This window comes from Rattus norvegicus, chromosome X (assembly GCF_021556685.1).
Source record: "Rattus norvegicus strain SHRSP/BbbUtx chromosome X, alternate assembly SHRSP_T2T, whole genome shotgun sequence".
Classification (NCBI taxonomy): domain Eukaryota; kingdom Metazoa; phylum Chordata; class Mammalia; order Rodentia; family Muridae; genus Rattus; species Rattus norvegicus.
Window position 1 is genome coordinate 54838039 of NC_141554.1, and position 22523 is coordinate 54860561.

General features: G+C 36.5%; 2 non-coding genes across 2 annotated transcripts; both read right to left on the reverse strand.

Annotated features, from left to right (window-relative positions):
• Positions 1 to 362: 362 nt before the first annotated feature.
• LOC120099498 (small nucleolar RNA SNORA17) lies at positions 363 to 494 on the reverse strand. Its single transcript, XR_015647231.1, has one exon. It is a non-coding gene; the product is annotated as a small nucleolar RNA SNORA17 (small nucleolar RNA).
• A 2250-nt stretch (positions 495 to 2744) lies between these two features.
• LOC120099557 (U6 spliceosomal RNA) lies at positions 2745 to 2851 on the reverse strand. Its single transcript, XR_015647181.1, has one exon. It is a non-coding gene; the product is annotated as a U6 spliceosomal RNA (small nuclear RNA).
• Between the last annotated feature and the right edge of the window lie 19672 nt (positions 2852 to 22523).

Genomic DNA, 22523 nt, shown 5'->3' on the forward strand with positions numbered 1-22523 from the left:
GCCATGGCTTCTCACCCTCTCTCCCTCTGTCTCCTGTCTCCTGGTCTCCACACTTGCACCCTCCCCTCAACAGTGAAAATAAAATCATACTGGGAAAGCTGTAGTATGTCACAGTGTGTCCCTCAATATTCCCTTTTATGCACACTTTCTGCTTGACTTGTTGGTCTGCTACAAGGCCTCTGACTTCTGCTACTCTATCAATACTGGGACCCCACTGGGAATACCCTTGGCTATCCCTTTGTTGCCCTGTGTAATGAAAATCTTCTTGTTCCTGGTCCTCAGATCTGTTGGGGCCTGACAGTATCTAAGATGAGCTCCCTGGCATCAGACTTGGAGCTGTTGCAGGCTCAGTTTTTCCAGGAAATATTAGGTTACTAATCATTCAGATGTTCTTAGGTTAGTAGACTGAACATAGACACAGGCTCTCTTCTTTCTGCCATCTCCTGACACACATGTGACACAGCAGTCACACCTTCAATGCTTCTAGGGTCAGGCAGAAGATGTAGTTAACTTAGTTTCCCTAGAACTTTGAAAATGCTAAAAACATAGATCCAGAATATCTTTTTTAAAAGCAGGAAACTGATAGGGATCAACTTATTTCTATGCACTTTCAGTGAGAATGTGAATGCTCTTCCCTCCCTTATTCACTCTCTCTTCTCTCCATCTCTACTTCTTTCCTCATTTTCTTTACTTCACTCCTCTGTTTTTTAACCTTTCAATAGATTATTAGTATACATAAAAGTTTCTCCTGTTTAATGCATAATATTTGTTGAGTTTGGAAATCTGTGCATAAACCTATAATAAATATATCACAATCAAGCTGTCAAATATACATACCATTTGAAAAAATTACCGGTATTCTTTTTAAACATGTTAGTATATGTTTCTTGAACAAAATAATGAGTTTCACAATTTCATTTTCACATACATGTATTGTACACTTTGATCATGTTTGCCCACAATAATTCTCTGACGTACTACTGTCCATCTCTTTCTAGTTCCCTTCCTCTTCTCAAATAGCTTGCTTTAAATATTCGTGCCTCAATATTTTTAGTTTCTAAAAACAAGACAATACATGTTTTATTTGCCACTGTGCTTCTGGTTTATCTTTTCTTATCCTTTTATCTTTACCTGTTTTGCTTGTGTATGTGTTGGTAAGAACAGTATCTTCTTAACATGCTTAACATGCTTAAAGTACCCAATACTTCATTGTTAACTTTACAATTACATTGTTATCTTTACAAGGCAATACAGATACAAATTTAAAATGTCATTGGATACAACTGAAATTTTGTAATTGCTGAGAGTTTTTTTCTTATACCCCTCCCTCAACCCCAGGCAATGTCATAATTAAACAATGAGTAAAAAATAAATATTTCTTGCCTTAACTTGTTTCTGTAAGATAATTTTCACCACATTGAAAAAATAATGCACTCAATAATCGCACACAAAGCTCTTTTTACAATATGTTACAAAAAGTACAGACACAAAAATAAAGGAATCCAATAAAAAATAAAATCTCTAAATGAAATCCCAAATAAAAGAAATTGTATAGAACCTCTTCAGAGTATTTGACTTGAATAGAACAATGTAATGTTCAATGGTGCCTGCAAATTAACTAAATCTCTCTGGTTATGCATTGACTAGTAATTATTTTTCCCACTATATTTCCCCTCCACAAGGAAGTATCTCTAAGGCTCTTCAACTGAGCAAGAATAATTTTCAAATATTCATTTAGACATAATGCCAATTCTTTCAGGGGTACAAATGCCTAAGACCTAAAAGAGTTGATTCTTTTTTCAGTCAACTACATGGATAATCACTGCTTTGGACGTTTGACAGGGATTTCAACCATAGCTATAAAACATCAAAGCTTGCCAATGCCTTGTTGGCAACATGCATTAGTTATAAGAGATGTTTGAGTATTAAGTGCTAATTAGGTATGAAGTCAAATGTTCTGAGAAAAATAAGCGTTGCTAAGATTATAAAGATGTTGAAGGAAAGAAATATAAATTCAATGTTTTGTGGAATGGCAAAGAAATATTAGCTTTTTTTTATTAACTTTAGTATTTCTTATTTACATTTCGAGTGTTATTCCCTTTCCCGGTTTACGAGCCAACATCCCCCTAACCCTTCCCCCTCCCCTTCGTTATGGGTGTTCCCCTCCCCATCCTTCCCCCATTGCCGCCCTCCCCCCAACAATCACGTTCAATGGGGGTTCAGTCTTAGCAGGACCCAAGGCTTCCCCTTACACTGGTGATCTTACTAGGATATTCAATGCTACCTATGAGGTCAGGGTCCAGGGTCAGTCCACGTATAGTCTTTAGGTAGTGGCTTAGTCCCTGGAAGCTCTGGTTGCTTGGCATTGTTGTTCATATGGGGTCTTGAGCCCCTTCAAGCTTTCCAGTTCTTTCTCTGATTCCTTCAACGGGGGTCCTGTTCTCAGTTCAGTGGTTTGCTGCTGGCATTCGCCTCTGTATTTGCTGTATTCTGGATGTGTCTCTCAGGAGAGATCTACATCCGGCTCCTGTCTGCCTGCACTTCTTTGCTTCATCCATCTTGTCTAATTGGGTGGCTGTATATGTATGGGCCACATGTGGGGCAGGCTCTGAATGGGTGGCCCTTCTGTCTCTGTTTTAATCTTTGCCTCTCTCTTCCCTGCCAAGGGTATTCTTGTTCCCCTTTTAAAGAAGGAGTGAAGCATTCACATTTTGATTATCCGTCTTGAGTTTCATGTGTTCTAGAAAAATATGGAACGCTTCACGAATTTGCGTGTAATCCTTGCGCAGGGGCCATGCTAATCTTCTCTGTATAGTTCCAATTTTAGTATATGTGCTGCCGAAGTGAGCACGAAATATTAGCTTTTAAAATGCGCTCTAAATATCTGTTGCAAGTTTAATTTGAATTATAATCACTTAAGTTATTTGCTTAATTTCATATAATTATTGTTATTCACATATATCTAAAAATCTTTTTATTCCTTTAAATGTTTCAAGGTTTATGGATTATAGACTTAAACACTTCATTTTCTGATGTAACATTTTCCTTTTTATTTTTTATTTTACTTATTTAGGTTCTCTCTCTCTCTTTCTCTCTCTCTCTGTTAATGTGACTTAAATTTTTCAATTCTGTTAATTTTTCTAAGGAGCCATCACTTCATTTTGCATTTTTTCATTTCCATTTCATTAATTTCTACCATGATATCAATTATGCTTTCCAATATACTTGTGTGGTTTTTTTGTCTCCTTTTATTTTTATCTTTCTAAGGCCTTCATCGCAACATTAAGTGTTTTTTTTTTTTTGGACTGGGGTAATTAGTTCCCCCTTATACCTGCCTTCATTTTATCCCATAGATTAGGATATATTTTGTTTTATATTTATTAAACTATATGAATATTGAATATTTTAATTTCCTACTTTATTTCTCCATTTATCTGATTCTCTTCCATTAGTGTATTCATTAGTTACGCACTAGTAGTGTATAAGTTATGTATTCTCTGTCTTTTCTATCATTGTTGATATCTAGCGATATTCCTTTGTGACCAGTTAGAACACAGGATGTCATTTCAGTTATTCTAAAACTGTTGAGACTGGCTTTGTGTTCAAATATGTGGTCATTTGGAGGAAAATCTATAGGATGTTGAGAAGGAAGTATATTCTTTAGTATTTGTAGAGAATGGGCTGGAAATGTTGATAAGACCAATTTCATTTATTGTGTCATTTAACTCTAAAGTTTTTCTGTTTAGTTTTTGTCTAAGTGACTTGTCTGTTGATGATAGTGGGAAATTGAAGTAACCCCATGTCACTGTTGGTTCAATCTGTGGTAGCTGTGATAGTGTCCTTTATAAAATTTTGTGTATCTGTATTTAGTACATAAGTGTTTCAAAGTGTAATGTCCTCTTTGTGGCTTTCTGCTTTAATGAATATAAAATATATTTATCTCTCTTTTCTGAGTATGTTTTGTTTAAAATTCATTTTATCAAATATTGTTATTTTTATGCTTGTTATTTGGTGTATTTTGCTAATAACACATTTCATCCCAAAGTAGTGCCTATCATTAATGATATATTTCTTGGAGGCAGCAAAAAGACGTATCATGTTCTCTAATCCAGTCCATTAATATCTTTTTGTTAGAGATTTAAGATAACTAATAATGAGTTACTCTTGAACAATCATGATACCTGTTATTTTGTTGAGGTGTTATTTTTACTCAGAGTTCATCTTATTACATGTCCTGGCATTCTTTTTTTATTCTTTTTAACCATTTTGGTTTGTTTAATATAATCTCCAAAGTGTAGTATTCCTTCTAGTAGCTGGTTTAATTAATATAAATACCTTTCGTAGATTTACCAATATCCATGCCAGGCTCTACACCCAAGATTACTTAAGCAACATAAATTGGGTTTGATGGGAGAAAGATAAAGTTTGGTGATTAGTAAATTCAGGATAGATCTGGGAGGAGCTGAGGGCTGAACATGATACAAATAAATTTTATGTAATTTTCAGAAATATAATAAAAATATTGAAAAGCAAGCTAAGTTTAAGTTATGTAGCAAATTCTTGTTTAAGGAGATAACTTTTCATTTATAATTATACTAAAAATTAAAACAATGATATCATATACTTGTAGAAATATGGTAAATATTTCTACAGTGATTTAAGAAGATATATGAATAAGTTTCTTAGGAACACAAATCTATATTCATTAGTATATTGCCTTTCCTGCTTAATACACTGGATAAGGCATCTGTAAAATTATGAAAATATTTTAGTATTAGGTATATTTGAGTGATAAAATTACTCATTTGGCAAAAATTTATTGATCATATTTTATAGTTTGAAGAATATGCAATATACTGGGTATAGAATAAAAAAATACAAGCACAACTTTCACCCAGCATACAGATTAATATTAGAGACAGAAAATCCACAATGATAAGTGTTAAAAATCAGAAAGGAATAACAGAATTAATAATAAATAAATACTAATTGACTATAATGGAAACAATGTCTTAATTATAGGGAGACTTCTTTCTTAGAACTTGCCGATGAATGGATACAGAAAATGTGGTACATTTACACAATGGAGTACTACTCAGCTATCAAAAACAATGACGTCATGAAATTCATAGGCAAATGGATGGAACTAGAAAATATCATCCTGAGTGAGGTAACCTAATCACAAAAGAACACACATGATATTCACTCACTAATAAGTGGGAATTAGCCCAAAAGCTTGGAATACCCAAGATATGATTTACAGACCACATGAAGTTCAAGAAGAAGGGAGACCAAAATGTGTATGCTTCAGTTCTGCTTAGAAGAGGGAACAAAATACTCACAGGAGGAAATACTCACAAGAGATGAAGCTTGGAGCAGAAACTGGAGGAAAGGCTATATAGAGATTGCCACATATGGGGATCCATCTCACATATAGTCACCAAACCCAGACACGATTGAGGATGCCAAGAAGTGCATGTTGACAGGAGCCTGATATAGCTGCCTCCTGAGAGTGTCTGCCAGAGCCTGACAAATACAGAGGTGAATGCTGGCAGCCACCATTGGACTGAGAATGGGGTGATCAATGGAGGAGTTAGAGAAAGGACTAAAGTAGCTTAAGGGGTTTGTAACACCAAAAGAAGAACAATAGTATCAAGCAACCAGATACCCTAGAGGTCCCAGGGAATAAACCTACAACCAAAGATTATACATGGAGGGACCCATGGCTCCAGCTGCATATGTGACAGAGGGTAGCCTTGTCTGGCATCAGTGGGAGGAGAGGCCCTTGGCTGTGTCAGGGCTTCATGCCCCAGTCTAGGGGAATGCCAGGGTAGGGGAATGGGGAATGAGTGGGGGAGCACCTCCCAAGAAGAAGGGGGAGGTGGATGGGATAGGGGGTTTCTGGAGGGGAATCCGGAAATGGGGATGATACTTGAGATATAAATAAACATAAATGTAATGGACTTTGATTTAGATAAATTTCAAAAATACCTCTGTTCTGGTTTCTCTTTATTCCCTGTGACTTGTTATGCTATTAACTCATCATTATTTTTCCTGTACAACCCTTTCTACTTACTACTCAAGAGGTTCTTTTCTTTGTGACATTTTACAGAGAAAATATGCAAGGAAAAACAGTTAGGCATGGTGACTGAAAAAAGTAGTTGACAAGGTTCATAATTTAAGAGGTTCAGTAAGACTTTTTCATAACTATAAGATATTCTCTCTTAAAAACACACTTTTAAATGATGCATATTCATTCATGTGCTATGCCTGAATAAAGTCATATAAGCTCTGAGAACAAAAGAATGTACACAGAAAGATCCTTGCATCACTCCCTAGTATGGCTAGTCAAGTAATGTTAGAGATGTCTAGAAAAACTATGTTATGCATGTAGTATGAATAACAGTTAAGTCAAGGATTTTACAAATCAACCATTCATGACTGCATCTTTTGATATTTTAGCAAAATTGTACAAAAAACTATTAAATCTGTTTATAAAACTAGTAGCTCCTTTTCCCCATTGAAGTACACTTTGCTCATTACATTTAACATAGTGTTGAATTAACATGAATATGTTGAAATTTTACATACATGTACTTTTTGATGACTACTTGTATATAAACCCTGTATAGTACATTCTCCAATATTTTATAAGCTTTATTCAGGAGATGATATATCAGTCTGCTTCCATCTGAGACTTAAAAGCCATCTTATAGTACAGACAAACTAGGTTTGATTCTATTTATGATTACATCTCTGACTGTTTCTCAAGAATTAGTCTATGCCCCACCTGTAACCATAGCTATAAATGGTTCTCTGTACTGCCTATTCCAGGAAATGCTAAACATGACCTTATTTCAAAATGTTCCGATTCCCACCTGCTATTATGATCACCTTGTTATGACTACCCTATAACCACTTTGCAATCATGTCTTTGTTTCAGAAGTTTGTTCTAATCAACTTATCACGTTTATCCTCTCCTTGTGTAACCCTGACTCCAAATCCCTTATTTGGAGACACCTTACCCCTGAGCTATAAAAGCTCTTACCTTCTTCATGTCCAATGCTGATATCTTAAACCCTGACTTAGGAGGAGGCAGTCCATGTACCCAAATAAAAATGCTTGCTTTAATTAATTTGACCATGATGGTTTGGGTCGGTGGTCTTTTTTCTTACAACATTGGGATTAACAGTACAAACTAGTCTCTGCTCCCAGACCCGGTGAGAGAGAGACCCAACCGCCTGGTCAGGTGGGCACTCCTGAGGCTGCAGAGCGGAAGAGACCACCAACTCTGCTCACCCCTGCCCACATCCCTGGCCCAAGAGGAAACTGTATAAGGCCGCTGGGCTCCCGTGGGGGAGGGCCCAGGAGCGGCAGGACCCCTGTGCCTGAGACACCGCCAGAACCTGAAAGAAACAGACCGGATAAACAGTTCTCTGCACCCAAATCCCGTGGGAGGGAGAGCTAAACCTTCAGAGAGGCAGACAAGCCTGGGAAACCAGAAGTGACTGCTCCCTGCACACACATCTCGGACGCCAGAGGAAAAAGCCAAAGACCATCGGAACCCTGGTGCACTGAAGCTCCCGGAAGGGGCAGCACAGGTCTTCCTGGTTGCTGCCGCTGCAGAGAGCCCGTGGGCAGCACCCCACGAGCGAACCTGAGCCTCGGGACCACAGGTAAGACCAAATTTTCTGCTGCAAGAAAGCTGCCTGGTGAACTCAAGACACAGGCCCACAGGAACAGCTGAAGACCTGTAGAGAGGAAAAACTACACGCCAGAAAGCAGAACACTCTGTCCCCATAACTGACTGAAAGAGAGGAAAACAGGTCTACAGCACTCCTGTCACACAGGCTTATAGGACAGTCTAGCCACTGTCAGAAATAGCAGAACAAAGTAACACTAGAGATAATCTGATGGCGAGAGGCAAGCGCAGGAACCCAAGCAACAGAAACCAAGACTACACGGCACCATCGGAGCCCAATTCTCCCATCAAAACAAACATGGAATATCCAAACACACCAGAAAAGCAAGATCTATTTTCAAAATCAAATTTGATCATGATGCTGGAGGACTTCAAGAAAGACATGAAGAACTCCCTTAGAGAACAAGTAGAAGCCTACAGAGAGGAATCACAAAAATGCCTGAAAGACTTCCAGGAAAACACAATCAAACAGTTGAAGGAATTAAAAATGGAAATAGAAGCAATCAAGAAAGAACACATGGAAACAACCCTGGATATAGAAAACCAAAAGAAGAGACAAGGAGCTGTAAATACAAGCCTCACCAACAGAATTCAAGAGATGGAAGAGAGAATCTCAGGAGCAGAAGATTCCATAGAAATCATTGACTCAACTGTCAAAGATAATGTAAAGCGGAAAAAGCTACTGGTCCAAAACATACAGGAAATCCAGGACTCAATGAGAAGATCAAACCTAAGGATAATAGGTATAGAAGAGAGTGAAGACTCCCAGCTCAAAGGATCAGTAAATATCTTCAACAAAATCATAGAAGAAAACTTCCCTAACCTAAAAAAAGAGATACCCATAGACATACAAGAAGCCTACAGAACTCCAAATAGATTGGACCAGAAAAGAAACACCTCCCGTCACATAATTGTCAAAACACCAAACGCACAAAATAAAGAAAGAATATTAAAAGCAGTAAGGGAAAAAGGTCAAGTAACATATAAAGGGAGACCTATCAGAATCACACCAGACTTCTCGCCAGAAACTATGAAGGCCAGAAGATCCTGGACTGATGTCATACAGACCCTAATAGAACACAAATGCCAGCCCAGGTTACTGTATCCAGCAAAACTCTCAATTAACATTGATGGAGAAACCAAGATATTCCATGACAAAACCAAATTTACACAATATCTTTCTACAAATCCAGCACTACAAAGGATAATAAATGGTAAAGCCCAACATAAGGAGGCAAGCTATACCCTAGAAGAAGCAAGAAACTAATCATCTTGGCAACAAAACAAAGAGAATGAAAGCACACAAACATAACCTCACACCCAAATATGAATATAACGGGAAGCAATAATCACTATTCCTTAATATCTCTCAATATCAATGGCCTCAACTCCCCAATAAAAAGACATAGATTAACAAACTGGATACGCAATGAGGACCCTGCATTCTGCTGCCTACAGGAAACACACCTCAGAGACAAAGACAGACACTACCTCAGAGTGAAAGGCTGGAAAACAACTTTCCAAGCAAATGGTCAGAAGAAGCAAGCTGGAGTAGCCATTCTAATATCAAATAAAATCAATTTCCAACTAAAAGTCATCAAAAAAGATAAGGAAGGACACTTCATATTCATCAAAGGAAAAATCCACCAAGATGAACTCTCAATCCTAAATATCTATGCCCCAAATACAAGGGCACCTACATACGTAAAAAAAAAACCTTACTAAAGCTCAAAACACACATTGCACCTCACACAATAATAGTGGGAGATTTCAACACACCACTCTCATCAATGGACAGATCATGGAAACAGAAATTAAATAGTGATGTCGACAGACTAAGAGAAGTCATGAGCCAAATGGACTTAACGGATATTTATAGAACATTCTATCCTAAAGCAAAAGGATATACCTTCTTCTCAGCTCCTCATGGTACTTTCTCCAAAATTGACCATATAATTGGTCAAAAAACGGGCCTCAACAGGTACAGAAATATAGAGATAATCCCATGCGTGCTATCGGACCACCACGGCCTAAAACTGGTCTTCAATAACAATAAGGGAAGAATGCCCACATATGCGTGGAAATTGAACAATGCTCTACTCAATGATAACCTGGTCAAGGAAGAAATAAAGAAAGAAATTAAAAACTTTTTAGAATTTAATGAAAATGAAGATACAACATACCCAAACTTATGGGACACAATGAAAGCTGTGCTAAGAGGAAAACTCATAGCGCTGAGTGCCTGCAGAAAGAAACAGGAAAGAGCATATGTCAGCAGCTTGACAGCACACCTAAAAGCTCTAGAACAAAAAGAAGCAAATACACCCAGGAGGAGTAGAAGGCAGGAAATAATCAAACTCAGAGCTGAAATCAACCAAGTAGAAACAAAAAGGACCATAGAAAGAATCAACAGAACCAAAAGTTGGTTCTTTGAGAAAATCAACAAGATAGATAAGCCCTTAGCCAGACTAACGAGAGGACACAGAGAGTGCGTCCAAATTAACAAAATTAGAAATGAAAAGGGAGACATAACTACAGATTCAGAGGAAATTCAAAAAATCATCAGATCTTACTATAAAAACCTATATTCAACAAAATTTGAAAATCTTCAGGAAATGGACAATTTCCTAGACAGATACCAGGTATCGAAGTTAAATCAGGAACAGATAAAACAGTTAAACAACCCCATAACTCCTAAGGAAATAGAAGCAGTCATTAAAGGTCTCCCAACCAAAAAGAGCCCAGGTCCAGACGGGATTAGTGCAGAATTCTGTCAAACCTTCATAGAAGACCTCATACCAATATTATCCAAACTATTCCACAAAATTGAAACAGATGGAGCACTACCGAATTCCTTCTACGAAGCCACAATTACTCTTATACCTAAATCACACAAAGACACAACAAAGAAAGAGAACTTCAGACCAATTTCCCTTATGAATATCGACGCAAAAATACTCAATAAAATTCTGGCAAACCGAATTCAAGAGCACATCAAAACAATCATCCACCATGATCAAGTAGGGTTCATCCCAGGCATGCAGGGATGGTTTAATATACGGAAAACCATCAACGTGATCCATCATATAAACAAACTGAAAGAACAAAACCACATGATCATTTCATTAGATGCTGAGAAAGCATTTGACAAAATTCAACACCCCTTCATGATAAAAGTCCTGGAAAGAATAGGAATTCAAGGCCCATACCTAAACATAGTAAAAGCCATATACAGCAAACCAGTTGCTAACATTAAACTAAATGGAGAGAAACTTGAAGCAATCCCACTAAAATCAGGGACTAGACAAGGCTGCCCACTCTCTCCCTACTTATTCAATATAGTTCTTGAAGTTCTAGCCAGAGCAATCAGACAACAAAAGGAGATCAAGGGGATACAGATTGGAAAAGAAGAGGTCAAAATATCACTATTTGCAGATGACATGATAGTATATTTAAGTGATCCCAAAAGTTCCACCAGAGAACTACTAAAGCTGATAAACAACTTCAGCAAAGTTGCTGGGTATAAAATTAACTCAAATAAATCAGTTGCCTTCCTCTATACAAAAGAGAAACAAGCCGAGAAAGAAATTAGGGAAACGACACCCTTCATAATAGACCCAAATAATATAAAGTACCTCGGTGTGACTTTAACCAAGCAAGTAAAAGATCTGTACAATAAGAACTTCAAGACACTGAGGAAAGAAATTGAAGAAGACCTCAGAAGATGGAAAGATCTCCCATGCTCATGGATTGGCAGGATTAATTTAGTAAAAATGGCCATTTTACCAAAAGCAATCTACAGATTCAATGCAATCCCCATCAAAATACCAATCCAATTCTTAAAAGAGTTAGACAGAACAATTTGCAAATTCATCTGGAATAACAAAAAACCCAGGATAGCTAAAGCTATCCTCAACAATAAAAGGACTTCAGGGGGAATCACTATCCCTGAACTCAAGCAGTATTACAGAGCAATAGTGATAAAAACTGCATGGTATTGGTACAGAGACAGACAGATAGACCAATGGAATAGAATTGAAGACCCAGAAATGAACCCACACACCTATGGTCAATTGATTTTTGACAAAGGAGCCAAAACCATCCAATGGAAAAAAGATAGCATTTTCAGCAAGTGGTGCTGGTTCAACTGGAGGGCAACATGTAGAAGAATGCAGATCGATCCATGCTTATCACCCTGTACAAAGCTTAAGTCCAAGTGGATCAAGGACCTCCACATCAAACCAGACACACTCAAACTAATAGAAGAAAAACTAGGGAAGCATCTGGAACACATGGGCACTGGAAAAAATTTCCTGAACAAAACAACAATGGCTTATGCTCTAAGATCAAGAATCGACAAATGGGATCTCATAAAACTGCAAAGCTTCTGTAAGGCAAAGGACACGGTGGTTAGGACAAAACGGCAACCAACAGATTGGGAAAAGATCTTTACCAATCCTACAACAGATAGAGGCCTTATATCCAAAATATACAAAGAACTCAAGAAGTTAGACCGCAGGGAAACAAATAACCCTATTAAAAAATGGGGTTCAGAGCTAAACAAAGAATTCACAGCTGAGGAATGCCGAATGGCTGAGAAACACCTAAAGAAATGTTCAACATCTTTAGTCATAAGGGAAATGCAAATCAAAACAACCCTGAGATTTCACCTCACACCAGTGAGAATGGCTAAGATCAAAAACTCAGGTTACAGCAGATGCTGGCGAGGATGTGGAGAAAGAGGAACACTCCTCCATTGTTGGTGGGATTGCAGACTGGTAAAACCATTCTGGAAATCAGTCTGGAGGTTCCTCAGAAAATTGGACATTGAACTGCCTGAGGATCCAGGTATACCTCTCTTGGGCATATACCCAAAAGATGCCTCAACATATAAAAGAAACACGTGCTCCACTATGTTCATCGCAGCCTTATTTATAATAGCCAGAAAATGGAAAGAACCCAGATGCCCTTCAACAGAGGAATGGATACAGAAAATGTGGTACATCTACACAATGGAATATTACTCAGCTATCAAAAACAACGAGTTTATGAAATTCGTAGGCAAATGGTTGGAACTGGAAAATATCATCCTGAGTGAGCTAACCCAATCACAGAAAGACATACATGGTATGCACTCATTGATAAGTGGCTATTAGCCCAAATGCTTGAATTACCCTAGATCCCTAGAACAAACGAAACTCAAGACGGATGATCAAAATGTGAATGCTTCACTCCTTCTTTAAATGAGGAAAAAGAATACCCTTGGCAGGGAAGGGAGAGGCAAAGATTAAAACAGAGACTGAAGGAACACCCATTCAGAGCCTGCCCCACATGTGGCCCATACATATACAGCCACCCAATTAGACAAGATGGATGAAGCAAAGTAGTGCAGACCGACAGGAGCCGGATGTAGATCGCTCCTGAGAGACACAGCCAGAATACAGCAAATACAGAGGCGAATGCCAGCAGCAAACCACTGAACTGAGAATAGGTCCCCCGTTGAAGGAATCAGAGAAAGAACTGGAAGAGCTTGAAGGGGCTTGAGACCCCAAAAGTACAACAATGTCAAGCAACCAGAGCTTCCAGGGACTAAGCCACTATCTAAAGACTATACATGGACTGACCCTGGACTCTGACCCCATAGGTAGCAATGAATATCCTAGTAAGAGCACCAGTGGAAGGGGAAGCCCTGGGTCCTGCTAAGACTGAACCCCCAGTGAACTAGACTATGGGGGGAGGGCGGCAATGGGGGGAGGTTTGGGAGGGGAACACCCATAAGGAAGGGGAGGGGGGAGGGGGATTTTGCCCGGAAACCGGGAAAGGGAATAACACTTGAAATGTATATAAGAAATACTCAAGTTAATTAAAAAAAAAAAACAGTACAAACTAGATGATGCTACTAAAAGACAGTGACTTACATATTCATCTTTTAATACTAACCACTCATACAAAGTTTGGCTATGTGCAGTAAAATGCACATAAAACAAAATATGCATCAAGAAATGTTATTTGAGAAACACAGTAGCATTGAAAAGAGGAGACTTTATCTATAAAATGCCACCAAAAGAAAAAAATTCTAGTGCATTTCTTTCCCAGGAATGGAAACCTGAGTCTTTTCCTTTTTATTTGCTTTTTGTTACCATTTAGGAAGATATAAAATGTACAGCTGTTCTTCGCTTACACTGTCAGAGTGATTTGGCTTTCCTCTGTGGATTTGTCAAGAGAGACTATTCTTGTCTTGATTACCATTAATAGCAATGTTACACATGTACATCAACTATGAATGAATCTCAACTGTTTTCAATAGATCTGTGCAAAGGAGTGGATAAAAAAAGATTGCTGCCATGGGAAGGAGAGATCCAGGTTTATGCTCTTAGCTCCTACTGATATTTAGATTCTTTATGACTTTAAAAATGTACCTGAAACTCGTCTCTTCTGTGTATGAATTGGGTATTAAATGACAATCACTTTAGACTGGTTTTAATTTTTTAATCCAAAAATTTGAAATATGCTAAGAATGAAAACTTGTATGACTATCTTTTACTAAGAAAATTCCATATAATTTGATGTTGGCTATAGAATTAGTATAAATTGCCTTTATTATGTTTACATCTGTCCTTGGATCCTAACCTCTCTAAGACTTGTATCACAAAGGGGAATTGGATTTGTCAAAGGATTTTTCAGCATCTAATAAGATGATTACGTGGGGTTTTTTTCTTTCAGTTTGTTTATATGGGAGAGGAAACTGAATCTCAAAGGTCAGCCAGCCTAGCTTAAGATACCTTTCCAGGAGTGAAAACTGAAATTAGCATCTAACCCTGCATAGATACATTCATATAAGCACACATACATATAAAATCCCAAAAGAAAGATAGAAAAAGTTAGTTCTCTTACAATGAGATGGTTGTGAGTGTCACAAATTGCAACAAATGAGATATAGTTTGTGAAATGATGATTTAAATTATTAACATTATGGTGTTTACTAGTATCGTAAATGATTAGATGTATGTCAAATAAATTTGAAATGGAAGAATTTTGAAGGTATCATTACTTTACATTTCCTTCCAAATAATGAGGTTTTCTTTTATCTACTCATATAACATAGAAATGAGGAATTTCCAAATTAAAATGTTTTATAATATATTAATCTAAAATGTTAGGTGAAAATGTAAAACACACATGTTCCTTTGAATACATAATTGAATCTATACCCCATAAAGATACTCAGAGTTATCAATAATTACATAGTAGTCTTACATCAGAACAAGGTGGTCTTCTTTATCTCATGTAAACAATAAATATTTATAAAAATGTAATCTCACTGCCATGTTTGTAAACTGATGAAACTCCTAACAATAAAAAATGATAACTATTATTTCTCACAGAGATAATTATGAAAATATGCAAACCCTTTAAATGATTATTTATCCATTGCATGTTTTGTGTTTTAAAAATCTATTTTTGTTAAAAATCTCACAGTAGAAAATCATTTTCTGTTTTCTATTTACAACATGACAGAAAGGTAAGGTCAGTATGCCTTCATAAAGATTTCTTAGGAACTCACAGATGAACACATTTGATAATTAAATTACTAAACCACAAAATATCAAACAGGTGGGAACAATGGTAATGAAGAGATTGAACTTATGATAAAAAGCTAATGTGTACTATGTTTCTATATAGTAATTAAATGTACATACACTTTACAGTATATGTGCTTTATCTAATGCCATTTCAGACATAAGGAAACTGATTTGATTTGTCCTTCCAAAGTTTATATCTTAGAATTTAAACTATAAGATGATACATTTACAGGATCTTGTGAAGGCTAGATGACCTTGTGTAGGGGAATGGCAGGGCAGAAGGGAACAAGTAGGTGGATGGGGGAAAACCCTCACAGAGGCAAGGGGATGGGGGAGGGATAGGGGTTTTCCAGTGGGAAACCGGGAAAGGGAATAACATTTGAAATGTAAATAAAGAAAATATCCAATACAAAAGGTGATACTTTTATGGAAGTAACAATATAAGAGTTGTAATGTCAAGAATAACATTTTTATTTAAAAAATAATGGCTGGAAGAATGACATTTCATTATTAAAAAGAAAAGGCTAGAGAATTTGTAGCCTTTCCATATTTTTTGCCCTGTAAGCACACCACATCTTTGTCCTTTGCCTCTCAGGTCATGTGAAGATGAAGTAAATTGGAATCAGAGATAAGGTTCTAAATAGATTGTGAGTGTCATTAAATCTGATTTTCACCCTATTATCACCGAATTATCATCCCTGTAGAACTGTGTGAAATAAATCTGTTTTGTTTATACATTACTCAAGATTAAATATTGTTTTATATCAGGAATAATGGATTATCTATCAATTAAAGTTAATAGGTTAATTCATTTGTCTGTTGAAATTGAGTACATTAGTGATGAAAGTGTTATTGCAAGCAAACAAATCTATTAGACAGCATACATTTATAAATTAATGTCTTATAAGAACAGGTTTGCTATCATTAATGTATAAAAGTTATGAAAAAGTGCCACATCCAGATGGTTCAGCATATCACTGGCCAAGTTTACCGCCACAAGGCAAAGCAATTATAGTTAGATATTGCTTAAAATTTTAATACTTGATTCCCAATCAAGGACTCAGGTTTAACATCATAGTGGTCTGACATAATTTCATTTAAGTCTGGCTGGTTGCAGTGCTCTTTGAACCATCAAGGAAATGTTTAGTCTCAGTTGAAATGGACTTCAGTAACTTCATTGCATTGATGCCAGGAGTGAAGGAACATAACACAATATACCAATTATCTAACCGCATTTTGCCTGTGACATTCAAAATTGATTTGCTGTAACTCCTAATAGTAAACGTCATTTCACTTAATTTACTTAACAATATTAAGTTGGAGATGGTGAGTCTATCTATATTATAGATCTATTAAAATATTAAAATACACTACTGTGATCTCTCGAGGTGAACATGCACTTTTTTGAAATAGTGTAATGCTCTCCTTATGATATAAGTTGTGATTATAATTTCCCATATGCTTGCATTATATTTGCACAGAAATACTATAATACCTTGTGCTCCTTTCCTGAGGCCTTGTAATATATTTTTTTCTCTACATGCTTTAAGTATTTTAGGGTAATCAGTCTTAATCTTATTTGATGGTTCTTCTAGTCCACATTTCATGTTCTATCCTTCAAGATGGATTCATTGCCAACATGAATTTTGTGCTTTGGAATTCTTTTAACAGTGGGAAATAATATGCATTATATGTACTTGTTTTATTACAATCTATTTTTCTTGAGAGAACATCTTCAATTTTTAAGGTGCTGGCCAGGAATATATTTTCTCAAAATATATGACAAGACAGTAAAGTTTGCCTTCTTTCAGAAGCTTCATCTCTTTACTCTGATGTAAAAGAACTGTTAGAATCTGTCATGATTCTAACCAAATTGTTCTAAAGTTTATAAGAAAGATGGCTCTCACTGCATGGATTCTTCAGTCATATTGCAGAGTGCTGCAACACTTTAACAAAAGCACAGGCTCTAAAGAAATGCTTAAAAAAGAAGCTTTTCTTGATGTCTGGTGGAAGGTGGACAGCACTTGACCCAAGTACTGTATAATTACTGGTCTTCCCCTGGTTCAGAAGGGACAGAAGAGGAAAGAGGAGGTCATAGGGCAGTAACTCAAAATGGCATATTGTATTCTTCCCAGAGAGACATTTATGTCAATTATAAAAGTATTAAATCTCCTCTATCATGATGAATCTTGAGCAGTCAGAAAGATTAGACTGGAGGTAAAGAGACCATTGTGCAAACACTAAGCTGAGATTAAAAAGAAATGATGCCACAAAACTAAATTATTTCTCAAGCACATAATACTGAATCTATCAATATATTACTGGTGAAAAGTACACAGGAAAGAGAGTAGTTAAGCTAATGCATTTTATACTGTTGAAAATGTTTGCAACTATGGAGAAAACTAATGTGTCTGAATGAAACTTTGCTTTCAGAAAACTATGATAAAAATGAAGTTACTCAAAGGATAAATGAGAAGAAGGAAATACAATAATTCTTACATCAGAAATATAACATGATAGCTTTATTGTCAGGAAACTTTTGTTTGATCAGCAGCAACAATCTTTCTCTCTTTCTACCTTAAACTCTGACTGGTAATGCTGATATGTATAGATGATGTGCATCAGCTCAAATAGTATCTGCCAAAGTTTGAGCAGAGAAAGGGGCTATAATTTGCCTCCTTCTTTCTGCCAGGCTACATCACCTCAGCTGTCCATCTTAAGAAAAGTGCACTATTCCTCTCTGAGGTTTCTGTTCCCCTCTGTCTGCTTATATACTTTGAAAAACATTCCACCCTTCTGCCTATCTGGGCTTAGTGCTGTTGAGAGCTCAGGAATTTCTATTTCAGGGCAGCTGCTCTATCCTGCAATTTTTATCCCTTTATAAAAAATCCTTGAAGAATCTTCAGTTGACTATACTGTGTATTTCCTGCTGGGATACTTACTGTTGCAAAATTCAAGATTTTCTCCATGACTGGGATAAATATTTATCCTGTATCTACTTTATGTAAGCTTTCTCCTCTATGTTGGAAGGAAGCCTGGAATTAAATATAATTCCTCATCTTACAAAATTTGTAGCCTAGGAAAGCATAGCCCAGAGTACACAGAATGAAGCTCTGACAATTTGACCATTTTCTATTTAAGGATCCTGTCAAATTATAGTATATAAATTTAAAATATAATGAGAGAAAGATATTATTAGACATACATGTCCAAACAATTTCTGAAAGAAAGAATAAGATTTTCAAATCAAATTGTACTATACTACAAGAAACACAGCTCAGCAATAAAGTTAATGGTAGTAATAAGGCCTACCCAATTATCTCCCAGAGCCAACACTCTGCTGCCTAACAATATAATGTGATCTTGCCTTGCAATATCTCTACCCAAAACCTAGTGATTTTCAGAAGAGTCTACCTCACCACAGATAAAATTCTTATAAATTTTACTGTTGCAATAGTAACTCCAAAGACATGATACTGAGTAGCTCATAATGACTTTTGATGTCTCAAAACAAAATCACTACAGTCTAAAAGAACCCCAAAGACAAATTAAATGGTTAAAATCCAGAATGTTTGAATCCTGAAAACTGTGGCCCTCCTTAAAAATAAAATTTTATAGCAAAATTAAGAATTATTATTATTTTTTCTTTTATCATATATTTTTATTCACATTTCAAATGTTATCCCCTTTCCCAGTTTCCCCTCTAGAAAGCTACTATCCCGTCTCACCTCCCCTTGCTTCTGTAAGGGTGCTCCCCCACCCACCCACCTATTCCCTTACACCTCCCTGCCCTGACATTCCCCTACACTGGGGGCATTGAGCCTTCACAGGACCAAGGGTCTCTCCTCCCATTGATGCCAGACAAGGCCATCCTCTGACACATATGTGACTGGAGTCATGGGTAGCTCCATGTGTACACTTTGGTTGGTGGTTTAGTCCCTGGATGCCCTGGGATGTCTGGTTGGTTGATACTGTTGTTCTTCCTACGGGGTTGCCAACCCTTTCAGCTACTTCAGTCCTTTCTCTAACTCCTCCGCTGGGGACCCCATTCTCAGTTCAATGCTTGGCTGCAAGCGTCCACATCTGTATTTGTCAGGCTCTGGCATTGACTCTCAGGAGACAGCTATATCAGGTTCCTGTCAGCATGTACTCACTTCTTGGCATCCTCAGAATTGTCTGAGCTTGTTGGCTGTATGTGGGCTGAGTCCCCAGGTGAGACGGTCTCTGGATGGCCTTTCCTTCAGTCTCTGCTCCACACTTTGTCTCCACATTTACTCCTGTGAGTAATTTTGTTTTCCCTTCTAAGAAGGAATGAAGCATCTACACTTTGGTCTTCTTTCTTGAGCTTATGTGGTCTGTGAATTGTATCTTGGGGAAAAAGGATTATTGAGTTTGTAGTTTTATGTGGGATATTTAAATGATGTTAGGTGGAGTGAATTCTCAGAAATTTTCTCAAGAGCACTTTGAACTCATATGCTTGTGTGAATTTTAGGATTGCTTTATTTTTCTATGAGAAATATCTCTAGAATCTTTGAGGGAGAGGACATTTGGGATGGAATCTCCTTGTGAAGCTCTTGCTGGTTTAGAACTCTATGTGGACAAGGCAAGGCTTCATTCAACACCTCCTGTGTATGCTTCCCAAATGTTGCAATTATAGCCTGAGCCACCATGTTCAGAAAAAATATGATTACAATTTTGATGGCAATTTCACTGAATCTATAGAATGCTTTGGTTAAATGGCAAATGGTACAATATGAATTCTAGTAACCAAATACAAGATGACTTTCTACATTCCACCATTTTAGTACTAAAGGAAAGCATAAGGACTCACTTAAAAATATTAGAGTATGTTTTGTCACATATTCTTTCAACATGAAAGAAATATCTAGAATTTGTAAAGATTTATAAAAGTCAATCACAAAAGAACCTCTTCACAATTCATACACATTAATAAAAATTAAGATAGAACTGCCATATGATACACCAATTGCACATTTGAGGGTCTAGCCAGTGAGAATGAAATGAGTACATAGAAGTGAAATTTCTCATGCCATGCTTTTGCAGCACTAATCACATAATGAAACCTAAGTGTTTCTTGTGAGGTAATTGAATGATTAAAATATGGTGGAATGCATTAATTAATTAGATTTCAGACATCACTTCAAAATGTATATCAACTTACAAAATCACATGCCATGAATTAACCTTTAATAGAGCTATGTCTCAGCTATTTCATTTTATATACTTTCAGTGTACTTAAAATATTTAAATGATATAAATAAAAACTAAAGCCTTAATGTTTTTCTCAGTGGTTCAATAGTATTGCCAATGCTGCCACTGAAATGCTAGAGAATTGGGCTCTGTTACTTAAATTGTTAAATAATCCTCAGTCACTTGGATAAATCATCTTTATAGATTAAATGACAGCATTCCCTTGTATTGTGAACTCAAGATGTTAGAATTGTGGATGCTTTAGGATGATATATCAGAATTACAGTACCTCTGATATTATATTATATATCTTCAACTCAGTTAAGACATTTTTCTTTAAGTTGTCACAAGCATTTCCAAGAACTTGGCAATATATACTCACCAGTAACACACAAGTACTCACTAATTAACAAAAGGTACTTAAGAACATTTGTCTCCATCAGTATATCTGAAATACCATGACAGATATTTCTTTAGGTACAAAAATTATAAAAATGAAAATTTATTTATTTTCATATAACTGTACCAAAATAGTTCATGAATTATTGTAAAATCATGTAGAAGTTATTGTATATTCTAATTTCTAAGGATGTTATACATGGATATTTGGTATGTCTATCATTTCTAATTTACTTTTTCAATTCTTACTCTTCTCTCCCCTCAGTCTTCTCAGGTTCATGATCTTGTGTTCTGCAGTTATTCTTGCTACATATATACATATACACATACACATATGCATATATACATACATACACACACATACATACCACACACACTTCCACACAATCACAAATAGATACAGAAATAAAACTGAGTCCACTTAGTGTTCCTGATACAAACATGTTTTTATGGATTACCACCTGAGTTTGGATTACCTAGAAAGAATATCATCTTTGTAGAAATCACCTTCTTCCTCTCTTCACAACCACAGACTGCCAATATTTCTTCATCAAGGATGAGGCCATATGAAATCCCTCTAATCTCTAGCAGCACTTCTACTGGTGTAGCTACTGTGTTGGTGTTGCTTAGATCAAAATTGGTTGAGATCCCATAGATGGGTCATTCTTGCCATGCCTATAATGTACTAACTGCAGGGATCCTTGTCCTCTGGCTCTTTCAATCTTTTAATTCCCTCTTTTCCAATGTTTCCTGAAACTTTTTTTACTGGGTTTGTGTATTAATTGTACAGGGGTACTCCCACCCCACCATTATCTATTTCCTGAATTTAGACCTGTTGTGTATCTCTGAAGTAGCCTTTACCTATTGTAAAAAGGACTTCTTTGATGAGGAATGAAACTACACTTATCTATAGGTATAAGGATGAGTATTCAGAATACAGTTTGAAGTTTCTCCTATAGGGTCTATGACCTTACTAAGAACAGGATTTACAGTCCCACCCAGAAGTTTCATCCTGCTGAGCGGGGCATAAGTCCAATTAGGCAACTGTGTCTAGTAACAAAGATAAAACTGTCACTTCTGCCCCATTGAGGATATCTTGCAGAGCCATTAATTATGTTGGTTCAATGGCTTCACAGCTGAATAGAACTACTGTTTATTTTTCTCCTTTAGCAGCTTACGTAGTTTCTTCCAATACTATTAATGATAGACCTCAATTCTCTCAGTATCGGTGTCTTCAGAAATGGTGTCAGAACTTCAACTTCTGGCAGGCAAACAAGGAAATGCCAATAATCTATATTGAGTTTTTGGTGTTTTCTGAAACCCCTGCCCAACAATTTAAGGGAAGATTTCCCTTGACTAGTATAGATATATTTGTTTGATAATGTACGGTTCTTCCAGTGAGCATTAACACCCTATATAGAATAGTAAAATTTAAACAGTTATGTATGTATAGAACTATGTATGTAAGCATGTATAAATATATGCATACATGTATATGTGTATGTATATATGAATATACATACCTATGTATATCTTTTTAAAGTAATATTATAAAATAATAATTCCCTATAGATTTTCAAACGTCCCTCTACCTTCCAAATGAAAAATTGATCCTAATTTTCTCCTTT